This window comes from Lepisma saccharinum, chromosome 22, assembly GCF_977018435.1.
Source record: "Lepisma saccharinum chromosome 22, izLepSacc3.1, whole genome shotgun sequence".
NCBI lineage: Eukaryota > Metazoa > Arthropoda > Insecta > Zygentoma > Lepismatidae > Lepisma > Lepisma saccharinum.
In genome coordinates, this window is record NC_139250.1 from 62,390,582 (window position 1) to 62,409,069 (window position 18,488).

Sequence of the window (18,488 nt, forward strand, 5' to 3'; positions counted from 1 at the left end):
GCTCCCAATTCTTATTTACGTCTGTTTCATTTATATTTTCATCATCATTTAAATCCTGCAAAACATCAAATCTATTTGACAGTTTAATTTGGTAATCTTTCTTAATTCTTTCATCAGCAAACTTTCCTGTATCAAATTTTAGAACTTTTAGATTTTGTTGCTTATTTTTTATCACTGAGAGTCTTTCTCTTAATTCAGCAATTACTAAATAATGGTCACTTTCACAGTCAGCACCTCTATGTGTACGAACGTCAATTATACTAGTATGCCTTCTCTTATCAATGAGAATATGATCTATCTGATTATGAGTTTTACCATCTGGAGAAGACCAGGTATATTAATGGATATCTTTATGTTTAAAAGTGGTAGTTTTCACAATTAAATTCTTTGAGGTTGCAAAAGTAATCAATCTTATACCATTATCATTACTTAATTCATGAAGACTTTCTTTACCAATCGTGGGTTTAAATGTCTCTTCTTTGCCAATCTGTGCATTACAGTCACCTAACAGAATTTTCATATCATACTGAGAAAATTTATCAAAGACCTGTTCTAACTCTGTATAAAAATCATCTTTAGGATTATCATCTTTATCTTCCCTTGGTGCATGTATGTTTATTAAAATAATTTTACACCACCTACCCTGTAAAACTGCATATGATATCCTATCATTAATAAATTCTACTGTTTTAAGAGCCGAGATAATTATATTATTTATGAAAAAGCCTGTTCCAAAATTATGATTTTCAGTACCACCATAGAAAAAGTTATAATTTTTAGTTTTACAATTCGCTTCTCCTGGCCACCTTACTTCCTGGACAGCTACTACATCTAATTTATACTTAACTATCTCATTAACTGTACACTGAAATGCCCCAGACCGGTAAAGGCTCAGAACATTCCAGGTGCCTAATTTAATATCCTTATTCCTAACGTAGATCTTATCCTTAGTCCAGGGACCTCCCAAAATAGTCCCCACCCGGAGATCCGAACGGGGGACTATTTTACCTCCGGAATATTTTACCTTGGGAACATCCATGGCCTTATATTTCTGTTTCTTGACATGTCTTTTTACAGTGCAGAGTTGTCAGCTCTACGTCTAAGCTCCAATATGAATGGAGGAACTACTACACAAGACAAACACAAACATATTAGACAGCACAATTACAACACAAGACGAACATAATCACATTAGACAGCATAACTACTACACAAGACACACACAAACACATCACAACTATAACACAATATAAACACAAACACACCACAACTACTACACAATATAAACACCACACACACATACACATGCACACGCACACACACACACACACAGAAAGAGTACTTGAAGACAACCTTAAACTTCGAAACCAGGCTGTGATATTTCTAGTTTCTTGAGTGTAATTAAAACATCTATCATAAATATGTAATCTAATATGTAAATATGAGAAAACCGATGGTATAAGAAATATTTTTTTCACAAATGAAAAACCAAGTTCTTTACTTGGCAGATATTGATAATTTGAATATTTTTTATTCTAATCTTACTAGTGAATTGATTAGGAAACATGATGAATTCGAGGCTAAGGGATCAGGTTGGTCTTTATGTAGAAGTCCTCACAGATTAATCGCTCATGTAAACAAATTTACACATTTTCCTGCTTCGAGCTACGTTCCACTTCCGGTAGAAATTCAGCATAAGGGAGCCGTGCTGAACATTCATAACACCGTCATTTAGTGTTTTATGCGGTGCATTTAACAGCGCTTCACCCGGGTCATTGGATAGATAATCCGGAACGAGTTAGTCACTATAAGAAATATATCGATGAGATTGAATATGCTATGACAGACATCGAATACCCTGTTGCTATTTCTGACATAACAAAATTTGAAAACAGGGTACGAAATGGAGAAGGCAAACGATTAGCTATAAATGTATATTCGTATACTTCAGTTAAGCATTTTGTGCATCCTGTTAGGATAACTAATATTGTTGATTACGAAGTCGTGGAAATCAATCTGCTTCTCATTGCTGACGATGATGTTCATCAATACACGCTAATTCGTTCATTCTCCCGCTTGGTCAGAAGCCAAACAAACAAGCTTTAGGCACACATCGAAGTTTGGCAAAGGTGTTTAACCATATTTGACGATCTTGACCAACGTAATTACCAACATTTCAAAAATCAAGAAATTGCCAAACAAAAACGTGATGAACATAAAATCTACTGTGGAGTCAACAGACCGGCTCGCATGTTGATGCCCAAAGCAAATGAATTCGAAGAATTTAAAATGCACAATGCCTTGTTGGAACATCCGGCCATTATCATCGCAGACTTTGAGAGTTTTCTCGAACCATTGTCTTAATGCGATCCGGATCCCGAATTTTCTACCACAACACCATACCAGCTTCATGATCCAAATAGTTTTGGATATGTTGTTGTTTGGCAGGATAGGATAGATAAACCATATATATATCGCGAACCGAATGTTATTGAACTCTTTTTTAAAAAGATGGTGGAGAAGGTTGAGAAAATTGGTAGCCTCTTATGCCAATCGAAATCAATGCTTCCATTATCTAGCGATGAACTTCAATCTTACAATAACATTGCAAAGTGTCCGGTGTGTGATCAACATTTCACGGATGAGAATCGGAAAGTATTTCACCATAATCATTTCACCGGAAACTACATTGGTGGAATCTGTAACACCTGCAACCTCAAGATCCAGAAGCCTAAATTCGTACCAATATTTTTTCATAATGGATCCATTTATGACTTCCAATTTTTAATTAGGAATCTTGGATACGATACGCAAAAATAGATATGCTTGCTCAAAATGAAGAACGTTATATTTCTATAAGTAAAAAAGTTAAAATTCCAGGAACGAATGAAATCATAGAGATGAGGTTTCTAGATTTTTTTAGATTCCTATCGGCAAGTCTCGATGCTTTAGCGAGTAAACTTACTGACGACCAATTTAAAATTACAAAAGCTAGTTTTCCCAACATACACCTAGAACTAATTAAACGTAAAGGTATTTATCCTTACGAATATGTAACCGATGAATCTAAATTTGACGAAGACACTCTCCCACCTCAAAAAGAATTCTTCTGTCAACTGAAAAAAAACAGAATTACGAATGAAGAATACGAACATGCGAAATTAATATGGAAGAAACTGAGATGAAATACTCTCGGCGATTATCACGATGCGTATCTCAAATTAGACTTAACAATACTTGCTAATGTTTTCCAGGTATTCAGAAAAACAGCAATAGATATTTATAAATTAGATCCAGCATACTACTACAGTCTTCCTGGTTTGTCGTGGTCTGCTATGTTGCTCCATACCAGGATCAAGTTGGAATTGATATCGGATGTGGACATGTTACTTTTTATAGAAAGAGGGATACGTGGGGGATGGTGCAATGCTCGCAGAGACATGCAAAGGCAAACAAGATTCACATGTCTGAGAATCAATACGAAGCAAACCGACCATCGATTTACATATTTTACGCTGACGTAAACAATCTCTACGGTTTCGCAATGATACAAAAACTTCCATATGGAGGATTCGAATGAATAGATCCTATTTCAATTGATATTAATCATTTCGACGATCGTGAATTTGGTTTGTTCATTGAAATAGACATTGATTTTCCATATAATTTGCATGATACTTTTTCCGATTTACTTCCGGCTTCCGAAATTAAATGTCCGCCTGATTCTAATCAAAGCAAGCTTATGTTAACTCTGGAGAGAAAAGAGAGATAAATCGTCCACTACAAGAATCCCTAGTTTTTGATTGGAAAGGGTGTTAAGTTAGTAAATGTGAGAAGAATTCTCAAGTTTAAACACTCTCCATGGATAAAATCTTATATTGAGACCAACACGAAACACAGAACAACTGCCATTTCAGAATTAGTTAAAGATATTTATAAACTAATGAATACTGCCGTTTATGGAAAAACGATGGAGAACGTCAGAAAGCATATAGACATAAAATTGGTTTCAGATAACACAAAATATAGAAAATTGGTATCTGATCCTAGATTCAAATCGCGATAAATTTACAACGAGAATTTAACACTTTTTAATCTATATATATAATTGATAAAATTCAGAAAACCTATTTACGTTGGTGCAACAGTTCTCGACTTGACTAAACATTACATGTTCGAATTTCATTATAATATTATGAAACGTTTCTATAATAATAAGCTGTCAATTTTGTACATGGACACCGATAGTTTTATTTATGACATACAAACACCTGACCTCTAATAAGATCTTAAACATCCTTCCATGCTTGGGTATTTCGGCACTTCTTCCTACCCTCAACCTAACAGATTTGGAATTCCTTCCCACAACAAGAAGGTTTTCGGCAAATTGAAAGATGAGTGTAACGGTGATATTTTTGTTGAGTTTGCTGGTTTGCGTTCGAAGATGTATACATTCGGAACAGAAAGCAGCGTCACGAAGAAAGCAAAAGGAACGTGCAAATATACCGTCGAAAACAAACTAACATTCCAAGATTATTTTGATTGACTATCTTTACAGTCGAGAATACTTCGAGAGGATAATATAATACAAAGCTCAAACCATGAGATTACAACGAATAAAATAAAAAAGTAGCCCTAGATTCACACGACGACAAGAGGTGTATTCTCGAATGTGGAATCCATACTTTGCCTTGGGGACACTTTAGTTTAGAAGTTAATAATAATTTCAGTCAACATATGTGAAAAAAATAAACCTGACATCAAACCAAAATTTTGAAAATAACAAAAAAATCTACACGTAGTCTAATTTTTTATATATGATTCTCTACTATTAAAATTTTTCTATCACTCTTTCATTGTTTACATCATAAATATATGATTTCTCTACAATTAAAATTGCACTGCGTATAGTATTTTCAGGTAGTGTTTCATGAAATTCACATACTAATTTAATATTAGTTCGATCATTTATAACTACCAAATTTATTTTTGATCCATTGATTAAAAACATTGGTCTATGAATTATGATCTCATCTGGATTATAATACATGTCTATGTTTACTTCAGTTACTCTTTTAAATGTACTATAAGCTTCATATAATTTTAAATAATCTTGTTCTGTAATGTTTGAATTGTAATTTTCACGAGGAAATACTTCATTTCTGCCATTCTTCAGATAAACATTTTTAAGTTTACAATTATCAAACTAGTTTCTATCCTTTTCCTGATTGTAATCTCTCCCTGTTTGAAAAAGCTCAGCTACGAACTCTGGCATGTCATATTGCAAAGACTGAAACTGATTAGTAAGGTCAAATTGAATACAATTTACCCTCCACTGACCTCTGAATGCATTGGTATGTATAAAATTTGAATCGGAATTTGAGGATTTTTCAAAATGTTAGCTTCGTATTTGAGAGCATAATTTGATTCATATTCAACTATAGGTATTCGCAACTCCATAGACTGGATCACACATTTCGAAGCTTCGGGTAAACTAGACTCATTAGCTGTTCCATCTGCATTGAAAGTTTTGTATCTCATGATGGCATTATAATCATTAGGTGCTCTGCGAAATATGACACTCAAACCACCTTTCCACATAATTTCTTTATAATCAGAGAAAAATCCAAATCGCAATCTCATGGGGAACAGTACTGTGTGAATTTTTGCTTGAATTTTTGTTCCAGCTTCGAACCCACCAACTTTATAATATGCACTCTCTGATTTGGACAGTTTCAATTTCCCCACAGTAGTGGATGTAATTCCAGGACAATCAATCCTGTCAATCACTGTACCATGCTTTCTGACTTCAATTTGAGAGAATAAGAATGGAACAAAATTATCTATAACTTTCATATTAGCCCCAGGGAGGGGATATTCTTCTAAATTACTTTGTTTTACAATATCAAATTTTATATACAGATCAGATCTATGTGGATGAATGAATCCGTCCCCCACCGTGATATCATACTGTATCTCTTTATTTTGCTGATTCAAATTTGCAAATGTCCTCCTGTTTGGAGGGAAGGACTGTAATTCATAACTCTCAATATTTTCCATCTTGGTATTTATTTATATAATTTAAATATTAATTTCTATTATCGCAGTGGTATTAGCACCAGTAAAATCGATAATTTCATTTTTCTCGTTCGTAATTGTTATCTCTATGTAATTAACTTTATCAATAGAAACAGGGAAATAGACTGGTGGGATTGGGGAATAGAAGATAGGTTCCATAAATTCCGAATTCGGTTTAAATGTAGCAATGATACCTGTCTCCTTGTGACTTCCAATCGAATTTTCTTCTGCTTTATTAATCATACCTTTGGCAATATTACAGTGAGTATTCAATGTCTCAATAGCTAAGAATTTTGGTATAAATTTACATATGTGTCTAACACCTGTTTCTAATTTGCTATTGTTCTCAAATCCTAAATGTTCTCCCATGATAGATAAGTCCACTGTTTCATTGGAAGTTACAATCTCTACTCTGTGTGTTACAGAATTTTGAGAAAGCAAGACAGTGGCTGGAAGTTCAAATTGTAAAGTAGATAAGTTATACTGTCCGGGAGGAATAATTATTTTTTCATTACCCACTAATATAGTATTGTTGTAGGTAGTTACATTCGATATCAGATACATACTGTAGAATGCTCTCAGAGCTATGGATTTTGTATAGATAATATCATCGTGAAGATGTACTTTCTAAACGAAGTCTCGCTGGAGAGATGAAAAATTCCCATATTTAATATATAATACAGCTTTTTGAAAATCTTTTAATTTGATGTTTGGTATTTTATTTAAAATTCTGAGGGTCGTAATGCAAACATGAACATATATAATTTGATCGAAATATTGAATACGATCGTCGTTGTAATAAATGTTATCATGATTCAAGTAACGAACTAATTCTGTAGGTGGTACCCCTCCGAAAGAATCGAAAATAAAAGCTTTGTCATTTCGTTTATAATAGCATATCCAGTGAGTACCAACGTTTTCGGACTTTTCCAAATTCACCACGCCACATTCTCGAGAGTGAGGACTACCTTTAGGGAGAGAATCAGACATAAAAACCCCCCTGAAGTGTTTAATTTTAAATATTTTAATTAAAGATTCAATGTCTTGGTTGGTAAGAGCTTCATTTTTTTTTAATTTTCTGAGTGCTCCAGACTTCACGCCTTTGCCTATTTTTTCTCCATGGCAAGATTATGACGCTTCTGCTCTTCTAGTTCTGCCTTATTTTGTTTTCGAATCAATCACAGTTTTGGCAATAGCAGCACTACCCCCAGCCAAGCTCCCAACTGCCCCCAATACACCAGGATAGCTGGAATGCTGAATATGAATCCTCCACTGCGTGTTTTCTTTCTTGCATTTTGCAATCGTTTTAATTGTGGCGTACTGAGTAATAATTTTATTCCGTTCAATTTTAATATACATTGCCTCTTCTTTTCTTGTTGTTTTTTAGTTAAAATCGAATGAAGTTTTAAATTTTTAAGATCGTGATATGGTATTTGGTATACAACTCCTTTTGGTTTCATGTTGTTTTATTATTATTATTTTTTTTCAGGGTATTTATATTACAAACCCCACCATAATTTTTCTTTTGTATTGATAGTAATGGTTGTACCCAACGCTGTTATTTTTTCACCCAAAGAAGCATCTCTGCTTGTTAATCTTCCAAAAGCTGCCTTTTCCAGTTTTTGATCAGCCACATGACGATCATTCAGATCTTTGTGTGTGTTGTATGCAATATCATGTTCTTTACAAGTTGCATCCAGGGAATTAATACCCCTGTCCCCTCTTTCTATTCGTTTCTCAAGTTTTCTACCAGGACAACAATATTGGTAACCAGGTACGTGTAACTCGAACGGAAGTTTATTATTAATATCATCACTAAACCTCGACCCTCTGATATATTCCAGAATTTAGGAGGTAAAGTATTGATAATTTAAATTAAGTATCCTATACCTTTACGATCGTTAACAATAAAATTAGCTAATTTGTCACTAATCATGTTTACAATACCCATTCTCTCATTATGGAAATTATTGTTACCAGCATTTTCCTCCCCAACCTATCTATAAGTTTTCTCACATCGTTTACCCATACAAATTCCTTAGGTAGAGTATTGTATTGTTTTATACCACTACCGGTTATTAGTTGATTCCAGATAGGTTTAATCAGATTTTTGTATTTATCCCCGCTGCTCGATTTCACACGCTTTTGACTAGCATCGTTATTTTGGTACAAAGCATCAGAGAGTGTCAAAATTTCAGAGTAACTTTGATAATCATCTTCTGTAAAAATGTTTGGTTGTTTTTTGGTAATGAGCTCCCATAGCCCTACAGTACCAGGATATCTGGAGCAGCTGTTTCTCCCACCCAAATTAATTTTTATGTTGTCCCCTTCGAATGTTACTTTAGACTTGCCAATTTTCCATACTACACCTTCATTTCACTCCATAGTTGGATACAAACCAAATACTTCATCTTTTTCGAATTTTCCTGTACTCACGTAATCCCTTGCCAGGGGACCCAACTCAATTTTCTCTGATTCTTCTATAGCTGCTTTAGCAGGTGGTTCCTTAAGTACCAGAGGAGTGTGGATGCTGGATATAGGGGTAGGAGGGAAAACTCTATAATTTTTAGCAGTAAGATGTGCCAATTCATGATGAGGTTTTCATTTTGTTCTGTCACACCCTTAATCTCTTTACCGAGACCGCTTATTGCATCGATAATAGGTTCGTCTTGACGCTTGTGTTGTTCGTAAAAACCTCGATTCTCTGATTTCCAACTTTTGAAAAATTTGGACAAGTACTCTCGTAATTTCGAATTATTTTCAATTTTATGTTTCTTCATAGTTAATATTTGATTAAAGGTTATTTTATATCGTTTCAACGTTTAAAAAATTGTTGATTTTATTTCTAAACTTACTATTGTTAGGTTTCCGAGTCATGTCGATAGTAACAAATCCAAAATCGTCGCTGTTCCAACAAGATGAACAGAATTTTGAAAATTGGTTGTAATTTAAGTCTCCTCCCTCATAATCATCGTATACATATTTCAAATTAGTATGATCTTGACGAAACAAACATATTAAGTTTGTATTGTCTCGTAGTAATTGTTTGGGAATTTTGGAATAAGTTTGAGCTAAATAAAAGCAGTCTATTTCTTTGTGACGACCCTGTGTAAAAAAAATCTAATTTCATTCTGATTTTTCAGAATAACATCATCGAATACCACAACAGAATTTTTCAAACATTGTTCGAGAGGATTTATTGTTGATGCAAATGTAGCTATGCCATGTCCCTCGTAAAGCTTCGTGAGTTGTTGGTATTTCGGTTGTTCTAAACTTTTTGAGATTACATACAAGTGTCTATTTTCCAATCTAGCTAATTGGGGGCAACCAAGAAATTATCAACCAGCAAAATGTTTTTTTCCACAACCTGATGGGCTTGCAATGAGACATCTTATGTTATCAGGTAACAACTCTCCATTTTTATTATTAGTTTCCACTATATCTGGTAAACGCTGTACCACATTCCATGTTGGTGTCAAAGAATCACCTGGTTTGCTTCTATCCGACTTTTGTCTGGCAGACCTAACCATTTCACATACAATTTATTATTTTTCTTCTTCAATATTTTCTCGATTAGATATGTATCTCGATATTTTGTTTTACTAAGTTTCTCTTCATAGAATCTCCCTTTCAATATTTTGTTATGATTATCTTTTATATTATACATGTATTTCTATTCCCTGGTAAAACTTGAACCACTGAGAATGACTCCGTACTCCAAGTTTTAGTGAATCTCTTCTCGAATAACTGTTTACTGACCCTTACCTGATCCCCTATTTTAAACTTTGGTTTTCTGGTAGTGTATGTATACTTTTTACAATTGACAGTAGAAATCAATCGTTGCTCATCAGATTTGGTTATCTCAGCAGGTTTCATGTGAATAGTACTGTGTACTGTATTGTAATCATGAAATAGCTCGGGTAAAATTTGCACCCACTTATAATTCCCCTGTAGAGTACATTGTCTCCACATGCGATTTTTTATTGTCCTGTTGAATCGTTCCACTATACTAGTTTTCAGATCATTGTATGTAGAGTAATGTTTAATATTATGTTGTTGCATTAACTTAGCAAATGTAGAATTGTCAAATTCTTTCCCTCTATCTTTCTGTAAATACTTTGGTATCCTTCCCTCACAAAATATCGACTTAAAAGCCTCGGTACCACAAGTACCAGTCTTGGATTTTAAGGGAACAGCCCATACATATTTGCTAACAGTATCAATAACTGTAATCATATATTCGTAACCATGATTTTTCTTATCCAATGTTTTTAAAGTGCCCCTTGGAGGAGCCATCTCAATCAGATCAGCCTGAAAGAAATCATTTACACCTTTTGTTACTACACTTAATCGTTTGTAATTGCGACGGGCTGGTTTGTGTAATTCATGAACTATATCTTGTCTTGACATCGAGTTCGAAATGAGAATATTGCATAAAATGGATTGTCCTCAGGGTATAACCGCTTTATGTCAAATACTAGCTTGTCACGAATTTCAAAATCAAAAACTGATAATTGTTCGTCGTAATGTACTTTATATTTGTTGGTAGACTCATTCCGGTATGCAATAGGTATTTGAACTGCCTTGTGTATACTATCTTTTCGCACTATAGTAAACTGAGGAACTTAAATACGTTTTCCATGTTTTAGAAAGTTAAACTTTAGAAATCGTAAACTACCATCAACAAAAAATTCATGTACCTGAGTGTATGGATATAATTTGTAAACATTGCCAGCATTGATGTACGTCCAGTGCCCTCGAGCATTTGGAACACTTTGTAACCTAACAATTCCCATAGAATAAAATTGACGAGTATCTACGTCTACTAGTCTGCTTAATGCCGATTCCAAGTGTTCGTTGATATTACGAACCAACTCATCGTAGCTAGGTTTGATTTTTACATCAACATACAGTTGTTTATATTATTCATTGAGATCGTGAAGTTGAGTAGCAAAACCAGATAAAGCAGATTCTTGACTTGCTTCAAGAGTAGTAATTTGTAACGTAATATTAGAAATAATTTCCTGTAAATTTTCTACAAGTTTCAATTTAGAACTCTGGATAGTACTTGACTTGACTTCTTATTTCTGCAAATAATGCACGTAGTTCGTTAATTATTTGATTGTTGGGGAGACTAGCAACATTTTCTCTGATTTGCGCAATTTCTGCTTGACTGCTTTTGATATAGTCAGATTTTAAAATTCGATTTACTGCTCTCTTTCTAGCTCTGATTTCCTGAGAAGTAGGCAAACCAGCTACAGTATTCTGAAGTGTGGTAAGAGTTAATTTTATAGCATCGAGTTCTGTTGCATCAGCTGCATTTTTCAAAATTTCTTGCAGTTGGGTTATGTCATCCTGCGTAGGTGTAGACTGTTGCAGTGTCTCTAATTTACTCTGAATGTCATCAATAAGATGATGGAAATGCGATAATTCTGATTCAGTATTCAAGCTTTCAAGCTTAGTAAATTGCTGTTGAACTATAGCTAGTATATCAGTAATGCCAGGCAGTTTCGATTCCAGAGTTTCCTGTACACTTGTTAGCTCATTTCTCATAGTTGCCATAATATCTTCTATGTGAGCTATGGTACCTCGTATCTTCCTAAAATATTCATAGGTCTCCAACTGCAATTTGATGTCGGCAACGCTGCGAGAAATAGCATTTGATTCAGAAGATGAAGGTAAATTATTGATAAAATCTTCCAATGTCTGTAGTTTCGATTGAACTTCTGTTATAGCTGAATGCAGTTCATCTGTTTGTAATTCAGATTTGATACTTTGCAATGTAGGAACTTCGAAAAATTGAAACTCTTCTTGCAATTTAGCAATACTAGCATTTCCCTGCTCATATTCTTCTTGAGGTTTGATATTCTGGATGATGGTGTGCAGTTCGGTACGAATACTATTTGCCTGGTCATTTAATTGCTGTTTCAGCTGTTCGGTGTTCGTTCTCTGGATTTGTCTAAATTTATCAAGTTTTTTTTTTTAAATTTGGCAATATTCTCTTCTAAGTTCTGAAGATTATCTATTGAAGCTAAATTAGTATATTTCTCGAGCAAAGATTTGAGTTCTCCATCAATTTTTACTATAGGATCAATGAATTGAGTTTGAAGATTTGTAATCTCTGCTTGAATATTTAGATTTAGCGAATTCTGTAATATGAGTAAATCTGATTTCAGTTTCTTTAGACGTACATCTAAACTAGCAATCACGCTGGAATTATCTGGAATCTTCTGTCGCCTTCTATTACCAAATATATATATGTTTTTTTGTTATTTTGTATTTAGTTATTTTATATATTAATAAGAGGATATATTATTCTTATTTCGATAAACAGAGGAATCAATTTATCATACTCTCCAATTATCTCAGCATACAGAAATCCACCAGCTTTCACATCATAAGACGTATCAGGAAGTAATATACTATGTTTAATTCTATACAAATTTCGACCTATGTGCAAAACTGCGGCATTCGGTGGTGAAATGTTTATTTGAATTTTCCCACTAACAGGTAACTTATGTGATGATAAGTTATTATTAAATACAAATAAGTGCTTTCCAGTATCCTCGTCAACATGGGGCCAAATATCATTCAAGTGAACAAGAAGTAACCCTTTCTATTGATGATAAATTTCTCTAAATACATCCATGTTTACTGGAATTCTCTCTACAGGCTGATAATGTTGTTGCTTCTTAAACTCAAAAATATTCATAACGTTTTATTTTATATTAGCTACTTTTTATTATATATAAAATATATATTTGTACTAAGTATAAACAAATAATAAATACACCAAAACTCAATCTGATCGAAATTACTATGAAAAAAATAACTTGATACACTTTTTTTAAACTTAAAAATAATAAATAGTATGTAGCTTTAAAATAAATAAAATGCTTATCTTTTAAGACTGCAACAACACATCCGTACTCTTCAAAACACTCTCACGATACTGACTGATCTGTAATGCGAAAACCCTTTAAGTAACCTAAGCGCGGATGAAAACATCCGAAACAGTAAGTCAATCAGAAGACACGCATTACGTCATAACCAACAACACGTTAGAATACGGGTCTGCGTAATAACTTTCTGCGTAAACATTGCACAATAGTTTACCTTACGAGCCATCGCAATGTTGCGTACTTTAACTCGTAAGAATTTATGACCCTCTTACCAAGTGTGAGGTGGAAACTTACAGATTTGCAATAGTATAAAATCGACAAAAAAAAATTCAAAATAGGTTTACCACTGTGGTTAAATTATTAAAAAACAATAGGCCTCGTACCAAGTGTGGGCTTAGAAGCCCTAAAAAAACACTACTTGTACTTATAAAAAAACTAGAGAAACCCACAGGAGTCTGTCAAGTAAACCAAAAGTAAACAGGAAGTAAACCGGAAATAGACCGGAAGTAGACCTGAAATAAATTTGTGTAGGTTTTGGTAGTATAGTTTATGCTATAACAAGCACCACTTACAAGTGTAGAAAAGAAGAGGTTTTTGATTAAACAGCCCGATTTGCCTACACTTAAAACAATGCCAAGAGGGGCCTATACCCTAATTCTTCAAGTGTGATATGCTCTGAATTTTAAGAATTTTGAATTCAAGTGTAGAAAAGATGAACCCCTCTTATCCCGATTTGCCTGCACTTAAAACTATGCCAAGTTCCCATATGATCTTATTGTTTACAGTGTGTTTTTCTGTCAAAATCCCAGGAATCTTGAATTGATATAAAACTCATAGCTACTGGGCTCTGAGACCCAGTAGAGTGTGGTGCATAGCCCCATGGTTTTTATTGCCTTGTAATCAGGAGGCTTCTGGGTTTGAGTTCTGATAAAATGTGAAGCCTCCCCTGATTGCAAAATGTTAATATTGTTGCCTTGTAAACAAGAAGCTCGGGTTTGAGTCTTGATAAAATGTGTAAGATTGAAATACATGTTGCAAAATAATATCTCCACACGTGAGATTTTGAGAATATTCACTGCTAGTTGATATACAACTGATAGCTCCCAGATCTGAAACCTGGTAAAGTGTGTTATACAACAGCATAAAAAAGCAAAATTATTTTATATTGGGGATCACCAGAGCCTAGTTAATTGCTGTTGTATGGGTATAAAAGCACCAGCTCAGCTATTAACTGCTGTTATATTTTTATGCAGGCAAAACTGCCCGATCAATACAATAGGAGAGGAGCGAGCAAACATAATTAATTGCTTCCATGTTTTTTCTAATTTTTGATCAGTCCTATGTCTGGGCCAGCAATTAATTATGCTTGCCCGGGAGATTATATTTCTTGTATGCCAGCAGATATAATCTACACTGTGTCTTTTCAGAGAGAAATAACATATTATCCATCATATTATTTACTCAAAGAGAAAATTCTTAGTAAAGAGAATATTGGCCTCTTTCTGTACGCCTGGGAGATTATATCTGCTGGCATGCAGGAAATATAACCTGTACTGTGCTTTTTCAGGGGACATTACATGTCATCCATCATATTATTTACTCAAAAAGAAATTCTTATCTACACTGTACCCCTTCAGAAAAAAATTACATGTTATCCATCATATTATTAACTCAAAGAGGAAATTCTTAGTAATAATAATATTGGCTCCTTGGATGTTGTCATGCAAACCCGAGCACAATTCTAGTTTTGTCTTGTTGTGTTAATATATGCCTGAGCGGGACTTACACTATATTTGTTCCACATTTCAAAGTCCAACTTTGAATTGTATTTAGCTGATATAGCTCTGGGTTTTCAATAAAATGTGGACATAGTCCAATGGCTTATTGCCTTGTAAACAAGAGGCTCGGGTTTGAATCCTGATAAAATGTGATGCCTCCCCTGATGGCAAAGTGTTGGTATTATTGTTTTGTAATCAAGGGGCTTCTGTGTTTGAGTCGGCCCTCTAGAATTGTTCTGTGACTCTCTTATTTCTTACATCATAAACATATGATACATAGGCTGTTCTGTTTGTTTGTGTTTTTCATAAATTCCTCGGTTCTCTGATTTCCATCCCTTAAATCTTTTTAGAAGATAATCTCTTAATTTAAGATCATCAATGATTGGCCTTTTCATGGTTATTTATATATGTTTCAATATCTAGAAAATTGTTGATTTTATTTCTGTATTTGCCACTATTGGGTGTTCTTGTCATATCAATTGTGACAAACCCATAACTGTCCTGGATCCAGCACCTACTGCAAAACTTAGAAAAATCATTGTAGCTCAAGTTCCCACCTACATATTCATCATGTATGTGTTTGAGGTTGGTATGATCCTGATTAAACACACATATAAAATTGCTGTTGTCTCGGATCAGCTGCTTGGGTATTTTTGAAAAAGTCTGTGCCAGGTAGAAGCAATCAATGTTTTTGTGCCGGCCCTGTGTAAAGAAATTTCTAACCTTGTTTTGATTATCCAGTATAATGTCATCAAACACAACAACAGAATTATCGAGACATTCATGGAGTGGCTTAACATCTGGTTCAAAAGTGCCAATATCCAATCCATCATATAGCTTCATCAGCTGCTGATATTTTAATTGTTCCAAGCTCTTAGAGAAGATATACAAGTGCCTGTTTTTCCAGTCTAACCAGTTGGGTGCCAATAAAAAATTATCAACCATTAGTGTAGTTTTACCACAAGCAGATGGCCCAACAATAAGACACCTAATATTATCAGGTAGCAACATTCCATTTCTCTTATTCTGCTGTTCAGGTTCTGGCAGACTCTTTATAACATCCCAGGTGCTCATATTATTATTTTGTTTGCATCGATCCAGCTGTGTTCTGGGAGGCCTAGCCATTTGACAAATAACTTGTTGCCTTTTCTGCGGATGATTTTTTCTATGAGATATGTGTCAGGCTGTTTAGTTTTGCTGAGCTCTTCTTCATAAAACCTACCTTTGAGAATTTCTCCTCGGTAGTCTTTTATTATATATGTGTTAAGGGTCCCAGGTTTAACTTGAACCACTGTTAAATAATTCAGTGCTCCAGTTTCTTGTAAAGCCTCTTTTGAATAAGTGCTTATATTTGCTGATTCTTACTTGATCACCAATCTTGTATTTGGCCTTTCTTGTTGTTGGCTGGTATCTAGGATAATAAACAGTGCTGATCAATTTTTGCTAATCAGATGAAGTTACTTCCGAGGGTTTCATGTTGATTGTGGAATGGACCGAGTTGTTATATTTATGTAGAAGTTCTGGAAGAATATTAATCCATTTATAATTACCTTGCAGGGTAAATTGTTTATACATATGATTTTTTAGAGTTCTGTTGAATCTCTCTACAATTGAGGCCTTGAGATCACTGTAACTCGAGTAATGTTGTATTGCCTGGCTTTTAATAAATTGTTGAAACACTGAATTATAAAATTCTTTGCCATTATCTGTTTGCAAATAGCGCGGTGATCTTCCACTCTGATTGATGATTGTCCTGATGGCTTCTGTAACACATTTTCCAGTCTTGGATTTGAGTGGCACAGCCCAGCCAAATTTTGAAAATGTGTCTATGACAGTGAGTTGATACGTGTAGCCCTTGTTGATTTTGTCTAAGTTTTTTCAGCTGTCCACTTGCCATTTCAATCAAGTCGCTCTGCCACAAATCATCTATGCCTTTTGTGACTACTGGCAGTCTTTTAAAATTATGTCTGTCTTGTCTGTGTAATTCATCAGCAATAATTTGTCTAGACATAATATGTAAACAAGAATATTGCAACTATAGGGTGTTCAGCAGCTGATACTACAGGATTTTCTAAGTATAATTTGTCCCCTATTTGTATTTTAAATTCCAAAGAGCCATCATCTTCAACATAAGCTGTTTCTAATGTATTGGGATCTGTAAAATCCTCTAATTCTACACTGGTGATTTTCACTTTGTTATCAGCATTTGTTATTGATAAGGTAGGGTAGTGGTGTGCCTGTGGTTGAAGCAAATATTTGATCTTGATTGGTCTCAGTGTGCCCCCAACAAAAAACTGGTAATAAAATTGTGCAGGGGACAGCATATATATTTTGCCTCCTGGTGTAAATGGTGAATCATATTCTTTGTTAGGGATGCTGTACAATTCAAGAATTACTGTATGTTTAGGATTTTCAATTATGCCTGTTATTTCTTTTTCTGCTGTGAGCAATCTACTTGTTACAGATTCAAGGTGCTCATTGATAGTCCTAACAACATCATCATGGCCTGGCTTGATTTTTATGTTCACAACAAGTTTCTTGTATTGTTGCACAATCTCTTGTAGCTGGGTGGCAAAAACAGACAAAGCATTTGCTTGATTGGATTCCATGGTCCCTAGCTGTTGCTTGATATTAGCTACAATTTGCTGCAAATTTTCAACAACTGCCAATTTTGAATTTTGAGCAGTAAGATCATGGACCTGTCTTCTGATATCCTCAAACAAGGCATGCAGTTCATTAATATGTTGATTGGTTGGAAGAGTGGCCACTGTCTGGGTGAGTTGTTTGATCTCTGTCTGGATATTCTTGATATCTTCTGATTTCAATATGCGATTCACTGCCCTCTTTATATTTTTAAGTTCCTGTGATGTGGGCAGATTTGATACAGTATTTTGCAAAGATTCAAGAGCCAATTTCACACCATTTAATTCAGAAGCATCAACCACACCACGCATAGCATCTTGGAGCAGAGCTATATCTGCCTGAGTGGGTGTTGATTGTTGTAAAATTTCAAGTTTTGTTTGAATATCATCGATCAAGTGATGAAAATGAGATAGCTCAGATTCAGTGTTGAGGTTTTCAAGCTTTGTGATTTGTTGCTGGACACTAACAAGGGTGTCTACAATGCCAGGCAGGCGAGATTCTAGAGATTCTTGTACATTTGTCAGATCACTCTGCACTGCCGCTATGGTACCTTCAAGATGGGTTATGGTACTTTGAATTTTTCCAAAATCTTCATATGTTTCAAGTTGCAGCTTAATATTGGCAACACTCCGAGTTATTGCATTCAAAGCATCAGAAGATGGCAAATTGTTCATAAAATTTTCAAGTGTCTCAATTTTTTCTTTAACCTTGGCTATGGCATTGTTCAGAGGGCCCAGATTAGTTATTTGGAGTGATTGAATCTGTTCTTTTAGAGTGGAAATCACTAGATCAAAATCTTCTTGTGATTTTATGCTTTTGACAATTGTTTGGAGCTGTGTCTGGACATTATTTATTTGCTCTTCCAATTGTTGTTTCAATTGCTCAGAGTTGGTGGCCTGGGTCTTAAATTTGGCTTGAAGATCTGCTACAGCTTCTTCTAAATTTTGAAAATTATCCAATGTGGCCAAATCATTATATTTCTGAAGCAGCAATTTGAGTTCAGAATCAATTTTAAGAAGAAAGTCCATGCATTGTGATTGCAAATTTGTAATTTCTAATTGAAGACTGGCATTGAGTGTAGTTTGTA